Source organism: Bombina bombina, chromosome 6, assembly GCF_027579735.1.
Source record: "Bombina bombina isolate aBomBom1 chromosome 6, aBomBom1.pri, whole genome shotgun sequence".
In the NCBI taxonomy this organism is placed as follows: Eukaryota; Metazoa; Chordata; class Amphibia; order Anura; family Bombinatoridae; genus Bombina; species Bombina bombina.
Window position 1 is genome coordinate 907,338,071 of NC_069504.1, and position 24,939 is coordinate 907,363,009.

Below are 24,939 nucleotides of genomic sequence, written 5' to 3' on the forward strand. Positions count from 1 at the left end.
TAGTAACGTAATAACAGTCCAGCATATACAGATAATAGCACCCAGGAGCACACACAGTAACACCTATACTTGGGCATTGATGTACGGAGCAGTGATGTGCAGTCACTAGAGGCAGGTGAGGCAGTGCTTCACCTCTCATATGGGCAAAAATATTTTTTTTTTATTGGCTTTAAAAAAAACAAAATTGTAATTTTTTTTCCCCAGCATTTTTTTTTCTCACAGCTATATGTTGTGCAATGCAGAGGCACAAGCAGGTCTGCCCACCATTACACAACATGCTGCGCCATCTACTGGATAAAAGTGGTTAAGATCATTGCATGGCCCATAAGTGCTTTATTTGAGGCAGTCCTATTTGGGCTGAACCAATCCAGCGAGAGGCATTAGTAAATGGAACATAGGGTTGGGGCTGGATGTTAAATCATATAAAACAAAACAAAAACGGAAAAAAACAACTTTCATATATTTTGTTGTTGTCCTGTGAACCTGCTAGCTTTGCTAAAGTGAAAAAGAGAGTTCTGTTCTTCCCCTCTAAGTGCAGTGGAATGTGCCACTGTCACTTCCTGAATCCTTATACAGAGCAGGAAGAGAGACAGAGAGAGCAGTGTTTCACCCACATCTTATTAAAGTAAGATTTTACTGAAAGGGATTCTGTTAGTAAAAATGATAATTTAATGAATGTGGTTTAGTGTTTTTTTTACTCTTTTACAGCAGGGTCGTTTTTGTATTTTGTTTACTCAAACTTTACAATTACTAACTTAGCAGCTTGCCTCTGTACTTCACACTAAATTATAGACTAATTTTCTGAATTCTCTGTAGCTCTGCTGTTTTATTACTTAAAATGCAGTGCCCCCCCCCCCTTGTGTGTGTCTCTCTCTATCTATCTATCCATCTCTCTCCTTATGTGTTGTTCTCCCCCATGGTCTCTTTCTCTCTCTGTCTCTCTTCCTCCCCCTCTGACTCTCATCCCTTATGTAATGAAAGAATCTATAAGCATAATTTGCAGCATTAAAGTAAAAAGTATGTTTTAAACATATTTTAATGGGCATGGATTTCTAGATCTCATAATCAGAGCAAGCATTGTGTTATCTGGCAAGAGTTTCTGTTACAATCCTTTTAGACTAAAATCAGATGTTTACTAAGTTGACCAGTTTTAGAAGACACCATTTAAAGGGACATGAAACCCATATGCAAATTTAAATAACTTTCCAATTTACATCTAATATCTAATTTTCTTCATTCTTTTGATGTCCTTTGTTGAAAATCATATCTAAATATGCTCAGTAGCTGCTGATTGGTGGCTGCACATAGATACCTCATGTGCTTGACTCACCCATGTGCATTGCTATTTCTTCAACAAAGGATATCTAAAGAATGAAGGCGTATCCTAGCCACTGCCTCACCAGCCTCTGACGTCACTGCACGTCACTGGTACGGAGAGTGGAGTACTGACATAGGAGCATATTGGTGCCAAGGAGGACACACAGGTGTAATCAGGAGCGGCATCCAGAAGAGAGAGACAGCATGTGTTGATTAAATCATCGTCACACTCTCTGAACCACCGCCTGCGTCTATGGCAATGGCCATAGCAGCGAGTCACCATTGCTGCGTCTATGACAACAGCCGTAGCGAGCAGTGGCGTGGCGGCGGTGTGACATCAATGGAGGAAACAAAGTTGAACCAAACCTAACACTCCAGTCTCGCACAAACACAACTGCATATTCTCATTTGCCTTAACCCGAAATGAAAATATTGTCATGCATACTCCTTCCTATATTAGCTCTGCCCCTTTAACTGCTTGGAACTACCATAAATACCTGCAATTCACACTCATTCATTGCTTGGTATTGTTTCTCTACTGGGACCAGTCCTGAGCTGCACACCTTTCCTGTAATTCCTGCAGCAACCGCTCACTGAGCTCTGTTCCTGTTACTTCCAAAGCAGAGCTGGGACCTGCTTCGCTTCCGGAATTGCGGCCTCTGTGACGTCACACGCCACTCTCCTGCCGAGACCGGCTGCTTCTAACCGCTTACCGCTGTCTATCCTACTTGCGGTTCCTCTCATAGCCAATCCTGCAAATTAGGAATTCAAGGTACCGGTACTTGGGGATATATCTTTGCTCATATTTACACACTTATATTTCTGCTTCACACACTTGCACTTATACCTAAGTTCACGCAGTTATTCCTGAACTCATGTTAAACAAGCATCCTCCATTATTTTTCTGTTTTGTGCACAAACATAAAATGAGCTTGTGTTTATTAACTACTCATGCTAAAGAGGCTTAAGTATCTATTCACACTGCTGTTTAGTCTACTCCTGCATTTTATCAGCAATAGTGTTGTGCAGATGCTTATTATCATTATTTTTGTTTTCTTATTTTCTTCACATATTAACTGCTTCTTGTGTGTGTGCTAGGTTGCCACATATTACTTGTGTGTAATATCCGTGTGACACCCTGCTACACACTTAGCTACACCTATATTATTTATATACCTATTTGTCAGTAGCTGTGGTCCACTCTAACTCCTGTCTTTTTCTCAGACATTACAGAAATACCAAGCCTAAAACAAAATGGACCCAACTGATGTGAATACACACATACAAACACTAAGTAACAAAGTAGACATATTAACTGAAGGTCTTACTGCTTTAAAACTTGAAAATGATAATTTAAAAACTTATATCAAGGAGGTTGTGGATAGAAAACCTCCTCCCATAGAACCCCATATTAGTTCCCCTGAACCTTTCTCAGGAGATAGGAAGATGTTTAGGGAATTTAAAAATTCATGCTATTTACTTTTTACTCTCAAACCCTATACATATCCTACCGATAGGGTAAAAGTTATGACTACCATCTCCTACCTGAGTGCAGAGCCAAGGGCATGGGCAAATAGTTTCCTGGAGCACAATGATGACATTCTTAACTCCTTAGACTCTTTCTTCTCTGCCTTATCACAACTTTATGAGGACCCCTTTAAGCAGCAAACAGCTGAAAATGCCATGAGGTCCCTAAGGCAGAGAAAGAGAGATGTAGAAGAATATATAGCGGAATTCAAGAGGTGGGCTCCTGACACCCAATGGAACAACTTGTCTCTCCGAAACCAATTCCGGTTAGGGTTGTCAGATGCAGTTAAGGACGAGTTATCTCGTACCCAAATACCTCCCACTCTGGAACTACTTATAGACCTATGTATATGCATTGACAGACGGCTTAGGGAAAGACATCACGAACGGTCTAGCCATGATTCATTCTCTAGGCCCAGGCTCACAAACAATCCACCCAGTACACACTCAAAACCCCCTCCAGAACCTATGGATATCGCCTTCTTAAGGGGACCCCTAAGTTCCCAGGAAAAAACAAGACGTCGCACCCATAACCTGTGCATGTACTGTGCCTCTGAAGAGCATGGGATAAGAGAGTGCCCCAACCTCACCCGCCAAAGAAAGGGTAAGCTGTTGACTCACTATCATTCAATTAAGACTGTCCTCAAATGTAACCAGTATTGTAAAACCACTCTTGTTTTACAGTGGGATCAAACACGGGTGACCATCTCAGGGATTATTGACTCCGGAGCCTCCCTCTCTTACATTGATAAAAGTTTTTGTGAAACTAATAAAATTCCCTTGCACAAGAAACTGTCTCCTGTTCATTTGAGAGGAATAGATGGTGAGGTCTTGTCCACAGGACCTGTTCTGTTTGAGACAATTCCTATTTTAATGTCAACAGAGTGTCACCATAGGGAATATATAAAATTCGATGTCATTACTTCACCAGACTTCCCCTTAATTCTAGGGCTACAATGGCTCAGGCAACATGATCCTACCATCACTTGGTCATCCCTCTCTTTACAGTTTACTTCAGATTACTGCAAGACCACTTGTTACCCTCAATTGCTACTTCAACCATCACCCGAAGGTGTAGAAACAAAGGTGCCCCCTGATTATGAAGATTTTTCCGATGTGTTCAGTAAGAAACAATCAGAAAATCTTCCACCACACAGGCCGTATGACTGCCCAATCGATCTCCTTCCAGGGGCGGCTATTCCTTGTGGGCACATTTTCCCTCTGTCTAAACCAGAACTGTTACACCTTAGATCCTACATCGAAGAAAATCTTAAAAAAGGTTTTATAAGACCTTCAACCTCTCCTGCAGCAGCAGGGATTTTCTTTGTTAAAAACAAAGATGCCTCCTTAAGACCTATTGTCGATTACAGGCAGTTAAACAAGGTTACTATAAAAAACCGCTACCCCTTACCCCTTATCAGTGAATTAATTGAGCGTCTAGAAGGTTCCAAAATCTTCACCAAGTTAGACCTCAGGGGAGCCTACAACTTGATCAGGATGAGGGCAGGAGACGAATGGCTGACTGCATTTCGTACCCGTTATGGGTTATACGAGTATGTAGTCATGCCATTCGGTCTCTGTAACGCTCCTGCCACCTTCCAACATCTCATAAATGACATTTTCAAGGATGTCCTGGATACCTACGTAGTCATTTACCTCGACGACATTTTAATATACTCCAAATCTCTAGCAGACCACAAAATCCATGTCCGCCAGGTATTGACTAGACTCAGAAGTAACTCTTTATACGTAAAAGCAGAAAAATGCATCTTTCATGCCAGCAGTATACCATTCCTTGGATATATTATATCTGATAAGGGTATACATATGGATGATACTAAAATAAAATCTGTAGTGAATTGGCCTGTCCCTACTTCCAGAAAACAAGTTCAAAGTTTTCTTGGATTCGCCAATTTTTACAGAAAATTTATTAAAAATTACTCCTCTCTTTCTAAACCTCTTATTGATCTCACAAAGCAAAATACAAAATTCTCCTGGTCTACTGTCGCTCAAGATGCTTTTGATTTACTGAAATCACGATTTACATCTGCTCCCATTTTGCGCTACCCAAACCCAGAACTTCCTTACACACTTGAAGTAGACGCTTCTGATTTTGCACTTGGTGCCATCCTTTCACAACGACAATCATTGCAACAACCATTACATCCTGTAGCTTACTATTCTCGTACTCTAACAACAGCAGAAAGAAATTATCCAATTGGCGAAAAGGAACTCCTGGCTATTAAGGCTGCATTCGAGCAATGGAGACACCTACTGGAAGGTGTTACAACGCCAACCATAGTTTATACTGATCATCGAAACTTACAATTCCTAAAATCCACAAGAACGCTTTCGGCTCGCCAAGTTCGCTGGAATTTATTCTTTTCACGCTTCAATTTCCTCATTACCTACAGACCTGCCAGGAAAAATGGGAAGGCAGATGCCCTATCTCGACTTCCACAACCACCTCTGGACAATACCACAACCCAACATGTCATTCCCGAGGAAAACTTTCTTCTATTCATGGTTGATTCTGGACCTCTGTTAAAATCTGAACAAATGAAGGATTGCTCCAAACCTGAACATCTTCTAACAATTAACAACCAAGGACTTTATTGTTATGGGAACAAACTATATCTTCCACCTTCTCTACGTGAACAATTACTCAAATCCGCTCACGACTCATCTCTAGGGGGACATTGTGGAGTAACCAAAACTAAGGAATTAGTACAGCGATCTTACTGGTGGCCAACATTATTAACTGATGTGACACAGTTCATTAACTCCTGCCCCACTTGTACCATATCCAAAAGAAACAAAAGACCACCTTATGGACTTCTTCTGTCAATTCCTACACCTGATAGACCCTGGCAAGAAATTGCATTAGATTACATTGTGGATTTACCCATTTCTGGAAATAACACCACTATATTAGTTGTAGTGGATTTGTTCAGTAAAATGATTCATCTTATACCTTACCACAAGCTCCCCACTGCAGCTGAAACCATACAACTACTTCTAAAAAATGTCATCAGGCTACATGGCCTGCCTAAGAAAATCCTGACCGATCGAGGGTCCCAATTCACCAGCGCCCTGTGGTCTGCCTTCTGCAAACAATTTTCCATTGATAAGTCCCTTTCATCATCCTACCATCCACAGACGAATGGACAGACAGAACGTTGTAACCAATGGGTAGAACAGTTCCTAAGGACCTATTGTCATACGAATCAACATTCCTGGTCCCAAGTACTACATTTCGCTGAATTCGTCTTTAATAATACTCTACATTCTACGACTAAACAGACACCCTTCTATGTCAATTATGGGTTCCATCCTTCTTTCCAATGGTTGCCTGAACTGGTATCAGATCATTCCCATATTTCAGACTTAGCTTCCACCATCACTTCAAATTTCGTTTCTGTTAAACAAGCAATAGATGATGCAAAGATCATACAAAAAAAATATTACGACCGACGCCGCACTCCACCACCTACATACAAACCAGGAGATCTTGTATGGCTGTCCACAAAAAATCTACGCTTGTCAACTCCTTCCAGGAAGCTTTCACCACTCTTCATCGGACCATTCCCTATCCAGCGGATCATCAACTGCAACGCTGTTCGTCTTACGTTACCTACTACACTCAGGATTCATCCCACCTTTCATGTTACATTGCTCAAACCTTACCGGACCCTACGTACCCTACCTACAGATACCACTTTACCCCCTGTTTCCATAGACCCCAACATGGAATATGAAGTTGAGGATATTCTGGATGCTAGACGTTTCAGGGGTGATCTTCAATATCTCATCAAATGGAAGGGATACTCTAGTGAACACAACTCCTGGGAGCCATCCACCAACATCTCAGCTCCCAGATTAATTTCCAGATTCCATCAAAGACACCCTGAACGTCCAAGACTTTGAGCATCGGAGCTGCTCCTGGAGGGGGGTGTTCTGTCATGCATACTCCTTCCTATATTAGCTCTGCCCCTTTAACTGCTTGGAACTACCATAAATACCTGCAATTCACACTCATTCATTGCTTGGTATTGTTTCTCTACTGGGACCAGTCCTGAGCTGCACACCTTTCCTGTAATTCCTGCAGCAACCGCTCACTGAGCTCTGTTCCTGTTACTTCCAAAGCAGAGCTGGGACCTGCTTCGCTTCCGGAATTGCGGCCTCTGTGACGTCACACGCCACTCTCCTGCCGAGACCGGCTGCTTCTAACCGCTTACCGCTGTCTATCCTACTTGCGGTTCCTCTCATAGCCAATCCTGCAAATTAGGAATTCAAGGTACCGGTACTTGGGGATATATCTTTGCTCATATTTACACACTTATATTTCTGCTTCACACACTTGCACTTATACCTAAGTTCACGCAGTTATTCCTGAACTCATGTTAAACAAGCATCCTCCATTATTTTTCTGTTTTGTGCACAAACATAAAATGAGCTTGTGTTTATTAACTACTCATGCTAAAGAGGCTTAAGTATCTATTCACACTGCTGTTTAGTCTACTCCTGCATTTTATCAGCAATAGTGTTGTGCAGATGCTTATTATCATTATTTTTGTTTTCTTATTTTCTTCACATATTAACTGCTTCTTGTGTGTGTGCTAGGTTGCCACATATTACTTGTGTGTAATATCCGTGTGACACCCTGCTACACACTTAGCTACACCTATATTATTTATATACCTATTTGTCAGTAGCTGTGGTCCACTCTAACTCCTGTCTTTTTCTCAGACATTACAAATATGAATATTTCACATTCCAATGTTCTTAACAAATAATAATTTGTTCTATTTATTCATAAATAAATATTTCTGCACATATCTTCTAGATTGTAAGTTCCCACGGGAATAGGACCCTCGATTCCTCCTGTATGTGTTTGTAAATTCTGTCCTGTCTCTTAGAAGTTTTATATTATTGTTTTATTTAAATTAACTGTATCCATGGACAGCGCTGCGGAATATGATGGCGCTTTATAAATAAAGTATAATAATAATAATAATATCTGATGGTATTTTGATTATATAGGGTATAGATATATATATGGGAATATCTATTTATAAATACTTAGAACATATTCTGCATTGTGCAGAACATTGTAATGTGAAATATTTACAGTAAATACATAGTTAAACCCTTTATTAAAAAGTAATATTGCATAGCATGTTTTCTTCTATATAACTGCAAAGGGCTCCAATGCACTTGTATATATGTCTATATATGTGTACATATGTATTTATGTGTTTATACATGTATATATGTCTGTAAATGCATATATACACATAAAAATACATATATATATATATATATATATATATATTCACAGAGGTTGGTGCACTCGCACAAACAGGTGTCCAGTTGCCAGGGTGCTGAATGCAGGTAGAGATAAAGGTAATAGAAGACAGCACTCGCTGGGCTTAAGGATGAGCAATAGAAGCTTTTATTTACGTGACGTTTCGGGGACAGCTCCCCTTCATCTGACGTCTGATGAAGGGGAGCTCTCCCCGAAACGTCACGTAAATAAAAGCTTCTATGGCTTATCCTTAAGCCCAGCTAGTGCTGTCTTCTATTACATATATATATATATATATATATATATATATATATATATATATATATATATACTGTACACACATATATATACATATATATATATATATATCTTTAGATCTGTATATGTATGTATCTCTATGTTTAAGCACTTTGCCTTTCATTTTGTTTTCTAACACCTGAGATATCTTTGAGCTCTTAAATCTTTTTTGTACAATATTTATTTTGAATATTTTTATTAGATGGTGTTATTATGGGTGTTATGGGTTATTATGGGTACTTTGTAATGCATTTTTGATGTGTTTTGTGACACTTTATTTGTTTCACCAAGAAGTTAACCAGAGCTCTGAGGATCCGGTAATCATTCTAGCACAAATCGAGATGCGCTCAAGTGATCAAGTTTACTTACAACTAAGTTGTAATGCCAGCGGTAAGCCCGACGAGTTCAAACCCCTGTGATAAACCCCTTATTGTTTGGGGTTCAAATGTTTGCTCTCCACTCATAATCTGGCCCTTTGATGGGGTGTGGTTTCAAAGAGCAAATCCAGCTATTTCATTTGCAAAAAGAATCAAATGGAGCAATTTCCCATACATTTTATACACTGTATATTGGACACACATTAAAGGGAAAACAATTTTACAGTACAATTGTCCATGTAAAGGGTCATTATAGTCTAATTCATTCAAGGAGTGATCAAAAGTTCCTCCTCAGCAATGTGAAAGACTGGTCTCCAATTATAGGAAGCTCTTGGTTGCAGTCGTTGCTGCTATAGATGGCGCAATCAATTATTCAGAGGGGGATTTTTCTTTGGATAAATCAAATTATTTGAAAACTATTTTTTGTTTTAACTCCTGATGAACATGCAAACATGGAGGAAATCAGGAAGGGGCAAATCATTTTTCACACCATACAGACTTCGTTGGAAACATATATCAAACTCCTAGTATAACTCAGTCAATTTGTTACTTGTACAACTCTAGGCAGGTACTAAGTTTTCCAGGTTTGTGTAAAGGAGTTAAAGGGACTGTCTAGTCAAAATTAAACTTTCATGATTTAGATAGCACATGAAATTTTAAACAACTTGGTATTCTTGGTTGAAATCTAAACCTAGGTAGGCTCATTTTCTACATTTCTAAGCTCTTGAAGGCCGCCTCTTATCTCAATGCATTTAACAGTTTTTCATAGCTAGAAGGCATTAGTTAATGTGTGCCATATACAAACCATTGTGCTCATGCCCGTAGAGTTACTTATGAGAGGGCGCTGATTGGCTAAAATGCAAGTCTGTCAAAAGACCTGAAATAATGGAGCAGTTTGCAGAGGCTTAGATTCAAGTTAATTACAGAGGTAAAAGGTATATTAATATGACCGTGTTACATAGTTTTGTGTATGCAAAACGGGGGAATGGGTAATAAAGATTTTATTTGAAACAATAAAAATTCTGAAGTAGACTGTCCCTTTAAATATCTCTGGTTTGTCACATACATAAATAAAAACCCATTTTAAAGGTGCATTTGCTGCTCTATAAAAAAGAGAATATAATCTGTAGTCCAGTCTCTGTCACAGAAGATAGCAAATGAATGATTATGCTTTGATATACTCAAGGTCACTCAGGTTGACATTTCACATCTCAACTGATTAATGTATCTATTGGTAACAAGCAAATAAACATTATATAAATAAAGTCTTACAAACTATGAGTTTGCCGTAACAAATTGTATAATAGAATGAGAAGTGGATTAATGTGAGGTTGAAGAGTTGAAGTGGAGATGGAGAGAAAGAGATATGAAGAGACTTGGGAGGTGGAAATCAGGTGGTGAAAAGATGGTATAGCAATGTTTCCCCCCACAAATAGTCACACATAAGCATATAAATATATATATATAGCATGAAAACGGTTAAAGGGACAGTCTAGGCCAAAATAAACTTTCATGATTCAGATAGAGCATGTAATTTTAAACAATTTTCCAATTTACTTTTATCACCAATTTTGCTTTGTTCTCTTGGTATTCTTAGTTGAAAGCTTAACCTAGGAGGTTCATATGCTAATTTCTTAGACCTTGAAGGCCACCTCTTTTCAGAATGCATTTTAACAGTTTTTCACCACTAGAGGGTGTTAGTTCATGTATTTCATATAGATAACACTGTGCTTGTGCACGTGAAGTTATCTGGGAGCAGGCACTGATTGGCTAAACTGCAAGTCTGTCAAAAGAACTGAAATAAAGGGGCAGTTTGCAGAGGCTTAGATACAAGATAATCACAGAGGTTAAAAGTATATTAAAATAACTGTGTTGGTTATGCAAAACTGGGGAATGGGTAATAAAGGGATTATCTATCTTTTAAAATAATAAAAATTCTGGTGTAGACGGTCCCTTTAATATAAACTTGATTATCTTGATTCTGAAACTAACAAGATGGTTGACTTTGCATAGTTGGTCCTGGAATGGAAGCTCTACAGGTGTATAGTTACACCACAGTAGTATATGTACAAAAACGGTTATTTTTCAACACAAGAACATCTTTTTAAAAATGTCTTATTTTTTATGCTCAGAAATATGTTGAATTTTCTTTTATTCAACTTTAAAAACAAGTAAGAATTGGGATCAGTCAGGAAGTTACAGGATATTAAGTTTTTTCCCCAAATCTGAGAGAGCACTATACCATATGTAACTAAAACAAAACAAAATGTGAAACTATTTGATAAATTCATAATTCTGTAAAGGTATTGATTTTAAATAATCTGACTTTCCATTATGGTTTATTATTTTATCTTATTTTCACATTTTCAAATCCATAGTGTCTTCTAAAAGTAATTTATAATAAGATTTCCAGCAGTATCCTGAGATAAAGTACAGAGCACCAGGTTTAGATGACGCAATCTAAATACTTTTGCGTGTGTGTGATACTTAAATTCTCCACTAGATGGAAGCAGAAGCTCCCGATAAGATTATACAGCTGAGTTGTGCATATATTTACTTATCTGTCTTAAAACGGTTTAAAATATGATACCAACAAGCACATTTGCTCAATAGATGCTATCATAGAAAATGTGTGTTTATTCAGGTTTGCCAAAATACATTCATCACATAGTAAAACAGCCAGTGACAGATCATTTTGAATAATTGTATTTAAATGAGCAGAGATGCTCTAAAACAAATATATGCAAACTTAATTTTGTAAGCCAAATAATATAATGAACATGTCTTAGTTTATTTTAAATAAATCAAAAAGTAGCCTCTACATTTATTTATTCCAAATAAAGGCTAAATCACGATCCTGTCCCAGTATCTTTTCTATGGAGCTGATGAACACTGACACCTTTGGCAGAATCAATAATGACTAATGAATTGTCAAAACCCTACTGTTAAAAATACCAGCAGCCTCATACTGACAGGAGACAATTAGAGTTAAAGGGAAATTAAACTCAATTTTTTTCTTTTATGAATCAGATAGAGAATACAATTCTAATGCAATTCCAAACATTCCTTCTAGTATTTATTTTACTTCATTCTTCAGATATCTTTTGTTGAATAAATAGCAATGCACATGGGTGAGCTAATCACACAAGGCATCTATGTACAGCCACCAATCAGCAGCTACTAAGCATATTTAGATATGTTTTAAACAAAGGATATCAAGAAAATGAAGCAAATTAGATAATAGAAGCAAATTGGAAAGTTGTTAGGATGTCACAAATATAAATACTGTGCACCATTTCTAAAATGGAGGTAAAAAAAATTGAAATTGTATTTTCTGTCTGAATCATGAAAGTTTAAGTTTGACTTTAGTGTCCCTTTAATAGAAACTGTCTGCTGTTGTTTTGGGTAATAGAGACTGACAGTGGCGTATTTAGGTTTTGTGCTGCCCTAGGCACTCAAAATTCTGCTGCCCCCACCCATCCCCCAGGTTTTAGGCCTTTTTTAGATATAGTATTATTTGGTTAGTGTGTAACTTTTTTTTTTTAATGTCTTTTTAAGTAGTGGGGCTTGCATTCACTCAGGTGGGTTAATTTAAACCTAAATGCATATGCAGGGTGACTCTTATATATATACTGTATATATATTTATATATATAATGGGGTACCCCAGCAGTAACACCCATTGCCTTGATATTTAGCCATGAAGTTAAGTTTTTGCTCACTAAAGTTTGCTGCCCCAAGTATTATAGCGTAGAACCATCCCTGAATTTATTTAGCCCACACAGAGCAATTACTTAAACCTCTTTTATGCAGTGAAGTGATTTAATATTGGCGGTAACACACTGAAGAGGGATTTAATACCAATATTGCCAGTAACATGAACAAAGCAGACATCATCATGTAACACACAGATCAACGATTAAACACCCATATTGCCATTGCTACAAACGCACAGCACATATATTTAACCCCTTTTATTACCAATAACACATAGTAGTTGATTTAATCCTATTATTGCCATGCCAGTTGACCGCACAAAAAAGTGATTAAAACTCCCATAGGCAGCGGCTCCCTCTATCACTAACTAAGTGACAGTCACCCACCTGTGACCAAGACACTGACTTGACTAGTGATCACTAAGTACCGAGCAGACAGTAGTAGTACTGAGTCTGACGAGTGACTCTGTGGCAGAGTGCCCTACCTGTTTTCATTGTCGCCCCGCTCCAGTCCTCACTGGCTCCGCCACTCCACGGCATGCAAACAGATAGTGGAAGCTGGCTGGTTGCAAACGTCCAGCCAGATATTCAAGTGCAGTGGACAAGTGTTGCCCCCCAAAATTTGTCGCATTAGGCATCGGCCTTGCTGGCCTATCCAGTAATACGCCCCTGGGGACTGACTATTAAAAAATATATATTTCTATTATTTTCTTAATAAGGTTTCACAACAAAGTTGTGATCTAACTCAGCTTAATGCTTTGTTATACACATTTGTTAAAGGGATATGGAAATATTGTATTCCTTGTTTCATGGCATTTTACAGATTTTTTACAGAAAATATTGCTTTAACCATATTTAACTAAAGCTCTATTGTATCCTTAAAGAGCTTTTGTATGACTTTAAAGGGGTTTCCTATATTTTAAAAAAGCTGGAATACAATGGAACTGGACACTATGAAGGAATATACATTTTTATACCTGTATAAGACAATCACCTAGATTCACTATGAATTTATAGAACCCTTCAGTCAACAAATCTCTTCTATGCTTTCTAAATGTGTTGATACATATAAGATGAGGAAATACATAGATATAATGTGAGCAAGCAGAGTCACAGGGCATTGCTGCAGCGGACAAGGTGGGGTATATTAAGAGGTAGAGTAATACAAGAAATTATTTGTTAATTTAAAGCAACTCTTAAAAAACACCAGTACGACTACTCTCCTTTGGTTACTCTATGGGGCCGATTTATCAAGCCCCGTATGCATCTGTTTCCACACGAGCCTTTGGAAACAGGAGTTAAGAAGCAGCGGTCATAAGACCGCTGCTCATTAACTCGTCTGCCACCTCTGAGGCGGTGGAAAGCAATTGATTGACACCCCCTGCTAGCGGCCGATTGGTCGCAAATGTGCAAGGGGCGACTTTGCACAAACATTTCACTAGAAATGCTTGTGCAATGATAAATGCCGACAACGTATGCTGTTGGCAGTTATCGATTGGCGGCGGACATGATCTGCTACAGCGGATCATGTCCGCCCACACATTGGTAAATCTAAACTACCCCTATGTGTTTTAGCTGTCTGAACAAACTTCTGAAGAAGGCAGCAAGACTGCTGAAAGGTGTATGTTTTTGCCTTGTTTCTACTAGTATTACTGGCATCTGGGAGAAGCTTTGAGAGGCAACATAAAGGAGAAAGGGGATTAATGAGTATTTTTAATTGAGATATGTTTTATATATTGTTTAATATAATAAGTCCTTATTTATTCACAACTTAATAAAGCATGTAGGTCTACTAAATGTGACAGCAGTAGGACAGGTAATAGGACACAGTAAGGTTGATCAGCAAATTTTAAGGAAATGAGCAATCAGGAAAAAACAAAATGCTACACTAAAAGCAAAGATTAGCCTGAGAATAAGTAGATGTATTTTTTTTAAATTATATTAGTTGTTTAAACATTGATTAAATAAGTGTAAAATTGTAGTTTCTAGAAAGTAATGTTATTTTAAGTTCAAAGTAAATAGTTTGAGAGTGAGTGAAACCCGATGCTCACTAACTTCAGGACTTTGGATATTTCAACCACCTTAACATCTTCTCCCCATAGACTTCAATTGAGTGCACTTTAAAATACCCAAAACTAACACTTATTGCTTGTGCACTAACCTGACACTGCTTAAATGGACACTGAACCCAAATATTTTCTTTTGTGATTCAGATAGAGCATGTAATTTTAAGCAACTTTCTAATTTATTCCTTTTATCAATTTTTTCATTCTCTTGCTATCTTTATTTAAAAAAGAAGGCATTTAAGCTTTTTTTTTAGGTTCAGGACTGTGGACAGCACTTTTTTAATTGGTGGATGAATTTATCCACCAATCAGCAAGAACAACCCAGGTTGTTCACCAAAAATGGTCCGGCATCTAAACTTTCAATCTTGCATTTCAAATAAAGATACCAAGAGAATGAAGAAAATTTGATAATAGGAGAAAGTTGCTTAAAATTGCATGCTCTATCTGAATCACAAATGAAAAAAATTGGGTTCAGTGTCCCTTTAAGTCTTCACAAATCTATCTATCATCTATCTATCTATCTATCTATCTATCTATCTATCTATCTAAAATTATTATATTTTTGTAAAATATATATCTATACCTATAAATCTATATAAATATACACAGGTATAGATATATACAGGAATATACATTTAAAAATACAAAGAACATTTTCTACTATGTTAAAAACATTGGAATATAAAATATTTACATTAAATAAACAGTTAAAAAAAAACATAAAATATAAAAATTGATTAAAAATGCTTTTTCAAGTTTTAAGGTGTTTTACTGGAAAGGGCTTCAAAGTGTATATATATGTGTATGTATGTATGTATGTATATACATGTGTATAAATGTGTTTATATATTATATGTACAGGGAGTGCAGAATTATTAGGCAAGTTGTATTTTTGAGGATTCATTTTATTATTGAACAACAACCATGTTCTCAATGAACCCAAAAAACTCATTAATATCAAAGCTGAATAGTTTTGGAAGTAGTTTTTAGTTTGTTTTTAGTTATAGCTATTTTAGGGGGATATCTGTGTGTGCTGGTGACTATTACTGTGCATAATTATTAGGCAACTTAACAAAAAACAAATATATACCCATTTCAATTATTTATTTTTACCAGTGAAACCAATATAACATCTCAACATTCACAAATATACATTTCTGACATTCAAAAACAAAACAAAAACAAATCAGTGACCAATATAGCCACCTTTCTTTGCAAGGACACTCAAAAGCCTGCCATCCATGGATTCTGTCAGTGTTTTGATCTGTTCACCATCAACAATGCGTGCAGCAGCAACCACAGCCTCCCAGACACTGTTCAGAGAGGTGTACTGTTTTCCCTCCTTGTAAATCTCACATTTGATGATGGACCACAGGTTCTCAATGGGGTTCAGATCAGGTGAACAAGTAGGCCATGTCATTAGATTTTCTTCTTTTATACCCTTTCTTGCCAGCCACGCTGTGGAGTACTTGGACTCGTGTGATGGAGCATTGTCCTGCATGAAAATCATGTTTTTCTTGAAGGATACAGACTTATTCCTGTACCACTGCTTGAAGAAGGTGTCTTCCAGAAACTGGCAGTAAGACTGGGAGTTGAGCTTGACTCCATCCTCAACCCGAAAAGGCCCCACAAGCTCATCTTTGATGATACCAGCCCAAACCAGTACTCCACCTCCACCTTGCTGGCGTCTGAGTCGGACTGGAGCTCTCTGCCCTTTACCAATCCAGCCACGGGCCCATCCATCTGGCCCATCAAGACTCACTCTCATTTCATCAGTCCATAAAACCTTAGAAAAATCAGTCTTGAGATATTTCTTGGCCCAGTCTTGACCTTTCAGCTTGTGTGTCTTGTTCAGTGGTGGTCGTCTTTCAGCCTTTCTTACCTTGGCCATGTCTCTGAGTATTGCACACCTTGTGCTTTTGGGCACTCCGGTGATGTTGCAGCTCTGAAATATGGCCAAACTGGTGGCAAGTGGCATCTTGGCAGCTGCATGCTTGACTTTTCTCAGTTCATGGGCAGTTATTTTGCGCCTTGGTTTTTCCACACGCTTCTTGCGACCCTGTTGACTATTTTGAATGAAACGCTTGATTGTTCGATGATCACGCTTCAGAAGCTTTGCAATTTTAAGAGTGCTGCATCCCTCTGCAAGATATCTCACTATTTTTGACTTTTCTGAGCCTGTCAAGTCCTTCTTTTGACCCATTTTGCCAAAGGAAAGGAAGTTGCCTAATAATTATGCACACCTGATATAGGGTGTTGATGTCATTAGACCACACCCCTTCTCATTACAGAGATGCACATCACCTAATATGCTTAATTGGCAGTAGGCTTTCGAGCCTATACAGCTTGGAGTAAGACAACATGCATAAAGAGGATGATGTGGTCAAAATACCCATTTGCCTAATAATTCTGCACTCCCTGTATATATATGTAAACGCATATATACACATACTGTACATAAATATACATAAATATATATATATATATATTGAAAAAGAAAAACAAAGTAACTCTTAAACCAGCACTATGGGATAACAAAAATAAAATTACTAAGATTAGAAACTACCCCAGAGACAACAGACAGACAGCAGATGCTATTGAGGTAAATTTATCGTCATTTCATAATAATGCAACAAAAGTATCATATATTTACAAATCATTTGTGGCAACATATACTCATTAGCTAAAAGTCCCACTTGACACACAGAAAGTCACATAATAGGTAACCCTTTAGAGGCCTCTATTCCAGGGTATAATATCAAAAATTTAACAATTTCCTGGAAAAAACAAAAAAAACAAAACCGTATTGAAACAAATAGTGTTCCTTAGATAGGTCTCCAAATAACGATCATCATATAATAAGGATTGTGTAAGATAACAACACTGAGTAAGTTGGATGTAAAGTTGGACAGGTGTTACTGAATAAACTTGCTTGAACTTGCTTGAATTTCAGACCAGCAACAAACAGCTATTGAATTAGCACAGGATATTTCACCTAAGATCGACTTAGGGATATTGATTCCGATTCAGCTGTTATGCGAATATGTCAGTCAAATACCTGATCCATTTGTACTTCATCTGTATCTCGGATGTTACTTAGTTTATCAAGGCACTTAGTGGTGTAATCCACGCCTTGCTCCTTATTGCAGTGTACATACAGGGCTTACCATCCCGACTTGTTTTCATGTGGGAACTCCAGCATTAGGACGGTGGGGATCAGCTGTTACCCCTTTGGCAGAACAACAGCTATGCGCGTTTCACCCATAAGTCAACGGTCTTCTTCCGGCTGAGTCGTAATTGCTTGCAGATCTGTAACGGCTTAAATCTGCCTGAAGACTCCTTCTTTTCCTTTCTTTTTTACTCCCAGGTGTGAAATTGTGTACTATATTATATACATTGTTGCCACAATACTTACTATAGTACATGTATCAAACAATATAACAAGAAATCTTCACATGACCGATCTCTTTTTGTAAATATATACATAGTATATTCTATTACTTATTTCAAACCTCATTCGAGGTGTTTAAATAAAACAGAAATTTCAAAGGGATACAAAACAAAATAACAAAAGGCAAAATAGCCTAAATATCACAAAGATACCTAGGGTTCCAATATGTCTTATTTAATCACTTACAGTTTCATCTTAAACTTTAAATTGTGTCTACTGTCAGAGGTAGTGATTAGCCTAGACGTACATCAGGGTTCCAATTCTGCTCTTACCATTACTCACAAAAAGGGAGCGTAATTTATTTCCTCATTCAAACCTGAAGGTTTTAAGGATTTTAAGTTAAATATCCATTTACATTCTAGTTGCAAGAGCTTTTTATCCAGGTTTCCCCCTCTTCCTTTCAAATTCACTGCTTCTAAACCTCTAAATCTCAAAAGTTTTTTATTGCTTTGATGGAACTCTAAAAAGTGTCTGGCTACTGCACTAGTTTTAATATTAACATTTTTTATGTCCCTTTTATGCTCTTTTATGCGTTCCTGGAGTTCCCTATAGGTTTTCCCTATGTAATACATCGGACAATTTCAGGATAACATGTATACAATTCCCTCACTATCGCAGGATATATGACCTTTTATCTTATGTATATTGCCATATTTGTCAGGGAATTTACTATCTGTTTCCATGTTCTGACAAACTGAACAGTGGCTACATTTGTAGTTCCCATTTCTTTCTCTCCATTTTTCCAACCAAGTGGAAATGTTAATATTAAAACTAGTGGGGTAGCCAGACACTTTTTAGAGTTCCATCAAAGCAATAAAAAACATTTGAGATTTAGTGGTTTAGAAGCAGTGAATTTGAAAGGAAGAGGGGGAAACCTGGATAAAAAGCTCTTGCAACTGGAATGTAAATGGATCTTTAACTTAAAATCCTTAAAACCTTCAGGTTTGAATGAGGAAATAAATTACGCTCCCTTTTTGTGAGTAATGGTAAGAGCAGAATTGGAACCCTGATGTACGTCTAGGCTAATTACTACCTCTGACAGTAGACACAATTTAAAGTTTAAGATGAAGCTGTAAGTGATTAAATAAGACATATTGGAACCCTAGGTATCTTTTGTGATATTTAGGCTATTTTGCCTTTTGTTATTTTGTTTCTGTATCCCTTTGAAATTTCTGTTTTATTTAAACACCTCGAATGAGGTTTGAAATAAGTAATAGAATATACTATGTATATATTTACAAAAAGAGATTGGTCATGTGAAGATTTCTTGTTATATTGTTTGATACATGTACTATAGTAAGTATTGTGGCAACAATGTATATACAGGGAGTGCAGAATTATTAGGCAAGTTGTATTTTTGAGGATTAATTTTATTATTGAACAACAACCATGTTCTCAATGAACCCAAAAAACTCATTAATATCAAAGCTGAATAGTTTTGCAAGTAGTTTTTAGTTTGTTTTTAGTTATAGCTATTTTAGGGGGATATCTGTGTGTGCAGGTGACTATTACTGTGCATAATTATTAGGCAACTTAACAAAAAACAAATATATACCCATTTCAATTATTTATTTTTACCAGTGAAACCAATATAACATCTCAACTTTCACAAATATACATTTCTGACATTCAAAAACAAAACAAAAACAAATCAGTGACCAATATAGCCACCTTTCTTTGCAAGGACACTCAAAAGCCTGCCATCCATGGATTCTGTCAGTGTTTTGATCTGTTCACCATCAACATTGCGTGCAGCAGCAACCACAGCCTCCCAGACACTGTTCAGAGAGGTGTACTGTTTTCCCTCTTTGTAAATCTCACATTTGATGATGGACCACAGGTTCTCAATGGGGTTCAAATCAGGTGAACAAGGAGGCCATGTCATTAGATTTTCTTCTTTTATACCCTTTCTTGCCAGCCACACTGTGGAGTACTTGGACGCGTGTGATGGAGCATTGTCCTGCATGAAAATCATGTTTTTCTTGAAGGATACAGACTTCTTCCTGTACCACTGCTTGAAGAAGGTGTCTTCCAGAAACTGGCAGTAGGACTGGGAGTTGAGCTTGACTCCATCCTCAACCTGAAAAGGCCCCACAAGCTCATCTTTGATGATACCAGCCCAAACCAGTACTCCACCTCCACCTTGCTGGCATCTGAGTCGGACTGGAGCTCTCTGCCCTTTACCAATCCAGCCACGGGCCCATCCATCTGGCCCATCAAGACTCACTCTCATTTCATCAGTCCATAAAACCTTAGAAAAATCAGTCTTGAGATATTTCTTGGCCCAGTCTTGACCTTTCAGCTTGTGTGTCTTGTTCAGTGGTGGTCGTCTTTCAGCCTTTCTTACCTTGGCCATGTCTCTGAGTATTGCACACCTTGTGCTTTTGGGCACTCCAGTGATGTTGCAGCTCTGAAATATGGCCAAACTGGTGGCAAGTGGCATCTTGGCAGCTGCACGCTTGACTTTTCTCAGTTCATGGGCAGTTATTTTGCGCCTTGGTTTTTCCAAACGCTTCTTGCGACCCTGTTGACTATTTTGAATGAAACGCTTGATTGTTCGATGATCACGCTTCAGAAGCTTTGCAATTTTAAGAGTGCTGCATCCCTCTGCAAGATATCTCACTATTTTTGACTTTTCTGAGCCTGTCAAGTCCTTCTTTTGACCCATTTTGCCAAAGGAAAGGAAGTTGCCTAATAATTATGCACACCTGATATAGGGTGTTGAAGTCATTAGACCACACCCCTTCTCATTACAGAGATGCACATCACCTAATATGCTTAATTGGTAGTAGGCTTTCGAGCCTATACAGCTTGGAGTAAGACAACATGCATAAAGAGGATGATGTGGTCAAAATACTCATTTGCCTAATAATTCTGCACTCCCTGTAATATAGTACACAATTTCACACCTAGGAGTAAAAAAGAAAGGAAAAGGAGGAGTCTTCAGGCAGATTTAAGCCGTTACAGATCTGCAAGCAATTACGACTCAGCCGGAAGAAGCCCATTGACTTATGGGTGAAACGCGCGTAGCTGTTGTTTTGCCAGAGGGGTAACAGCTGATCCCCACCGTCCTTATGCTGGAGTTCCCACATGAAAACAAGTCAGGGATGGTAAGCCCTGTATGTACACTGCAATAAGGAGCAAGGCGTGGATTACACCACTAAGTGCCTTGATAAACTAAGTAACATCCGAGATACAGATGAAGTACAAATGGATCAGGTATTTGACTGACATATTCACATAACAGCTGAATCGGAATCAATATCCCTAAGTCGATCTTAGGTGAAATATCCTGTGCTAATTCAATAGCTGTTTGTTGCTGGTCTGATACAGCAAGTTTATTCAGTAACACCTGTCCAACTTTACATCCAACTTACTCGGTGTTGTTATCTTACACAATCCTTATTATATGGTGATCGTTATTTGGAGACCTATCTAAGGAACATTATTTGTTTCAATATGTTTTTTTGGGGGGGTTTTCCAGGAAATTGTTCAATTTTTTATATTATACCCTGGAATAGAGGCCTCTAAAGGGTTACCTATTATGTGACTTTCTATGTGTTAAGTGGGACTTTTAGCTAATTATTATATGTTTCCACAAATGATTTGTAAATATATGATACTTTTGTTGCATTATTATGAAATGACGATAAATTTACCTCAATAGCATCTGCTGTCTGTCTGTTGTCTCTAAGGTAGTTTCTAATCTTAGTAATTTTATTTTTGTTATCCCATAGTGCTGGTTTAAGAGTTACTTTGTTTTTCTTTTTCAATATTTAAATATATTATTAACTCTCCGTGCACGGGTAAAGGGTTGGGACTTGGGGGTTTCCCCATATACCGTTTACCTTTGGGGGCTATTATACATTTTAGTGTAGTGCTGATATATTACATGTTCACCATATATAGGTATATATATAAACACACACACACAGATATACATACATACATGTACACACAGACACACACAATATAGCTCTTTCCATTGAAACACCTTGTCAAATACTATATACCTTTTAACCCTTATAAAAATGTTTTAATAATATTTATGTTAATAATTTTTAACACAGTGTATATATAAGTGAAACACTTTATTTTAATGTATTTGTGTTGTATTTAGTGCATTTTTAAAATGTATTTATTAACCCATATGCTTAATGCTAGGTTTTCACTCGTGCAAACCCGGTACATTCAAATTTAGTTTGCACTCGAGCAAATGCGTTTTACTTGCAACTTGTAATACACGTGCAAGTTAGCGCAGTGGCAATATTGGTTATCACGACCAGTGCTAACAATAGCATGCTACTTTAAATCTAGCCCTTTATGGTACAGTATTTTAGGTCCCCTGAACTGTGCCTACATAAAGGCTGCCTACGCCTTGATGTATGCTATATGTAAAACGTGTGCTGGAAGGCTAAAGTGAAGTGAGCAGTGAACAACAGATTGTTACCCCTATCTGCAGAAAATCACTTCTCTGTGTTATTGGTAATCTCCAGGAGCAAAATAAAATTGTATTACTCAAAGCTATGGAAGGCAAAATCAATAGCAGAAAAAAATCACTGCCTGTGAAAAATAAATATAGCAGGGCTAAGGGGGGTTAGCTTTGGGCGGAGCCTAATGTAGTGTTTAGGGAGGCTCCATTATGTGACCCCACCTACTAGCTTCTTCAAATTACATGCTTGTCCAGTAATTATGTGGATGACAGTTGGCAAACCTTCCTAAATAGATTGTTAAATTTGCATCTTGTGCAAGATGGGTGGAAAAATAGCAACGTATTTAAAGGCAAATGTGTGTACCTACAGAAACAGACTGCAAGGTAGTGTATTTAAAATGATGTGGCTAATGAGATACACGTGTTTGCATATATGTGTAAGGAAGCTCTGGATTCCTTCTCATACCTATATATTTAAGTTGGCAAAGCCATTGAATTACATTAACAAAGTGTAGAGTTTTTTTCTCCATGGAGAGAAAATAATTTGAATTCCTATGTTATACTGTGGGGCAAATTTGCTAAACTGTAGTGAGATATCTTACACTTAGTGAATAGGCCACATGAAGATAAAAAAAAGTATTAGATTCTTACTAGTGGTAGAATTCTGAAATTACTAGCTATAATACATTTTTAAAAATATTTGATAATTACATCCACAAGCACAGATTAAATTACCATGTACAAATTAAATACGATTTGCGTTTTGTTTGCTGATTGTTTTTATTTTCTCTAGATTACTAATTTATTAGGAAGTCAATATTTTTTTACTTCTGAGCAACTGAATACTGGTTACCCTGATAACAGTGTGTATGTATTAGCTCTGTAATTGTTACATATCTATCAGCTTCCAGAAACCACAAAGACATTTAGGAAACTTGTGGGTATTACTGCCATACATGGGGGTGCACTTATTTCCATGCCACATCTTAAAGGGGCTGTGGGGGTCTTTACAGAGAGGACAATTGCAAAAAAAGTAAATATAAGTGTACTGACTGCATAAAAAAAGGGAACACAGGTACCTTGAATTTGCTGGGGGTTAGCAACAGACTCCTGTAATGAGATGGCTGAGATAAAGGGGCTGAGTTAATAAGAAAACAGTGAATCACAGTGAAGGGTCCCAACATGGATTCAGCATCTATCTGTAATTAGGGGCAGGAGAGTGAGATTGTTGGTCAGCCCTGTTAAAGTCTTCCTGTGAAAACTTAAAAGGACATAATACCCATATGCTAAATCACTTGATATTGATACAACAAAACTTAAACAATCTGACAAGAAAATATAACCTGAATGTAAAAAAGGAAGATTATTACATATTTATTTTTTTAGCCCACAAGAGTAATATTGACTGTGAACAATTATCCTTCAGCTATTTTCAGCTGCATGTAAAAAAAAAAACCCTAGCCAATCAGCTTCATCAGTTCACATGTTTCTCTACTGTGATCATGAGATTTCACTGAAATATTGTGAGATTTAATAGTAAACAAACATCGTTAAACTGAGGAGAGAAATAATGTGCCAGATACACGCTCCCTTGCCAGTCCTAGGACTAGCATCATAAATGAATGCTTAAAGGGATATAAAACAGAACTCTTTTAGTAAAATATGTTAAATTAAAGTAAACATAAAAAGAAACAGATTGTGTTAAAAACAGCAAATAACTTAGCTATATCTGCCTTCCTGTCGAGACCCCAGGCCCCTTGTAGGGCAGTGACAGGAAGTAATGGACCCCACACAAATGAAGTAAAAGCAAATAAAACATATTGCAATTGTTTATATTAATTATAAACCACTGTTTAGTGCTTTAAAGTCGCTTTACAATGGGATGTGACTACTGGTGACATTTTATGTAAATTATCTTCCTTTTTTTATGTTCAAATGCTCAGGTGATATCTTCTAGTTAGTTTTTTTTACAGCTATGCTTCCAAGATTCATCATTTGGGTATCATGTTCCTTTAAAGGAAAAATCTTTAACACAGACACAGTTGGTGCTCTGTCATTGGTCAAATCTGATGAGTGAGTTTTTTTGGAGTGGTTTAGTAGCTTGTCAATTTGCATTGAGATTGTGGCTTAGCACATTGGAGCAGCAGAGATAAGTGGGACTCCAACAGATTGGTGGCCTGTTAGTCAAACAATAGTCTATGGGTTCCTGCTGCTGTCCCCCCCCCCCCCCCCCCCCCCCCCACACAAAAAAAAATGTTGTGGTTACACGCCCTTAGTCAAGTAAACCACAAGTACAGGTTCATTGCCCTCGCATTGATATGGTTTCATTAGATGGTTGCCTTGAAATGTTGCCAAATAGACAACAAATTGGTTTTAAATAAATAAACGGTGTGCTAGCTTTTGGCAGAGTTGCTGGGTAATGGAGGCAAAGGGACACTAAAGTCAAAAT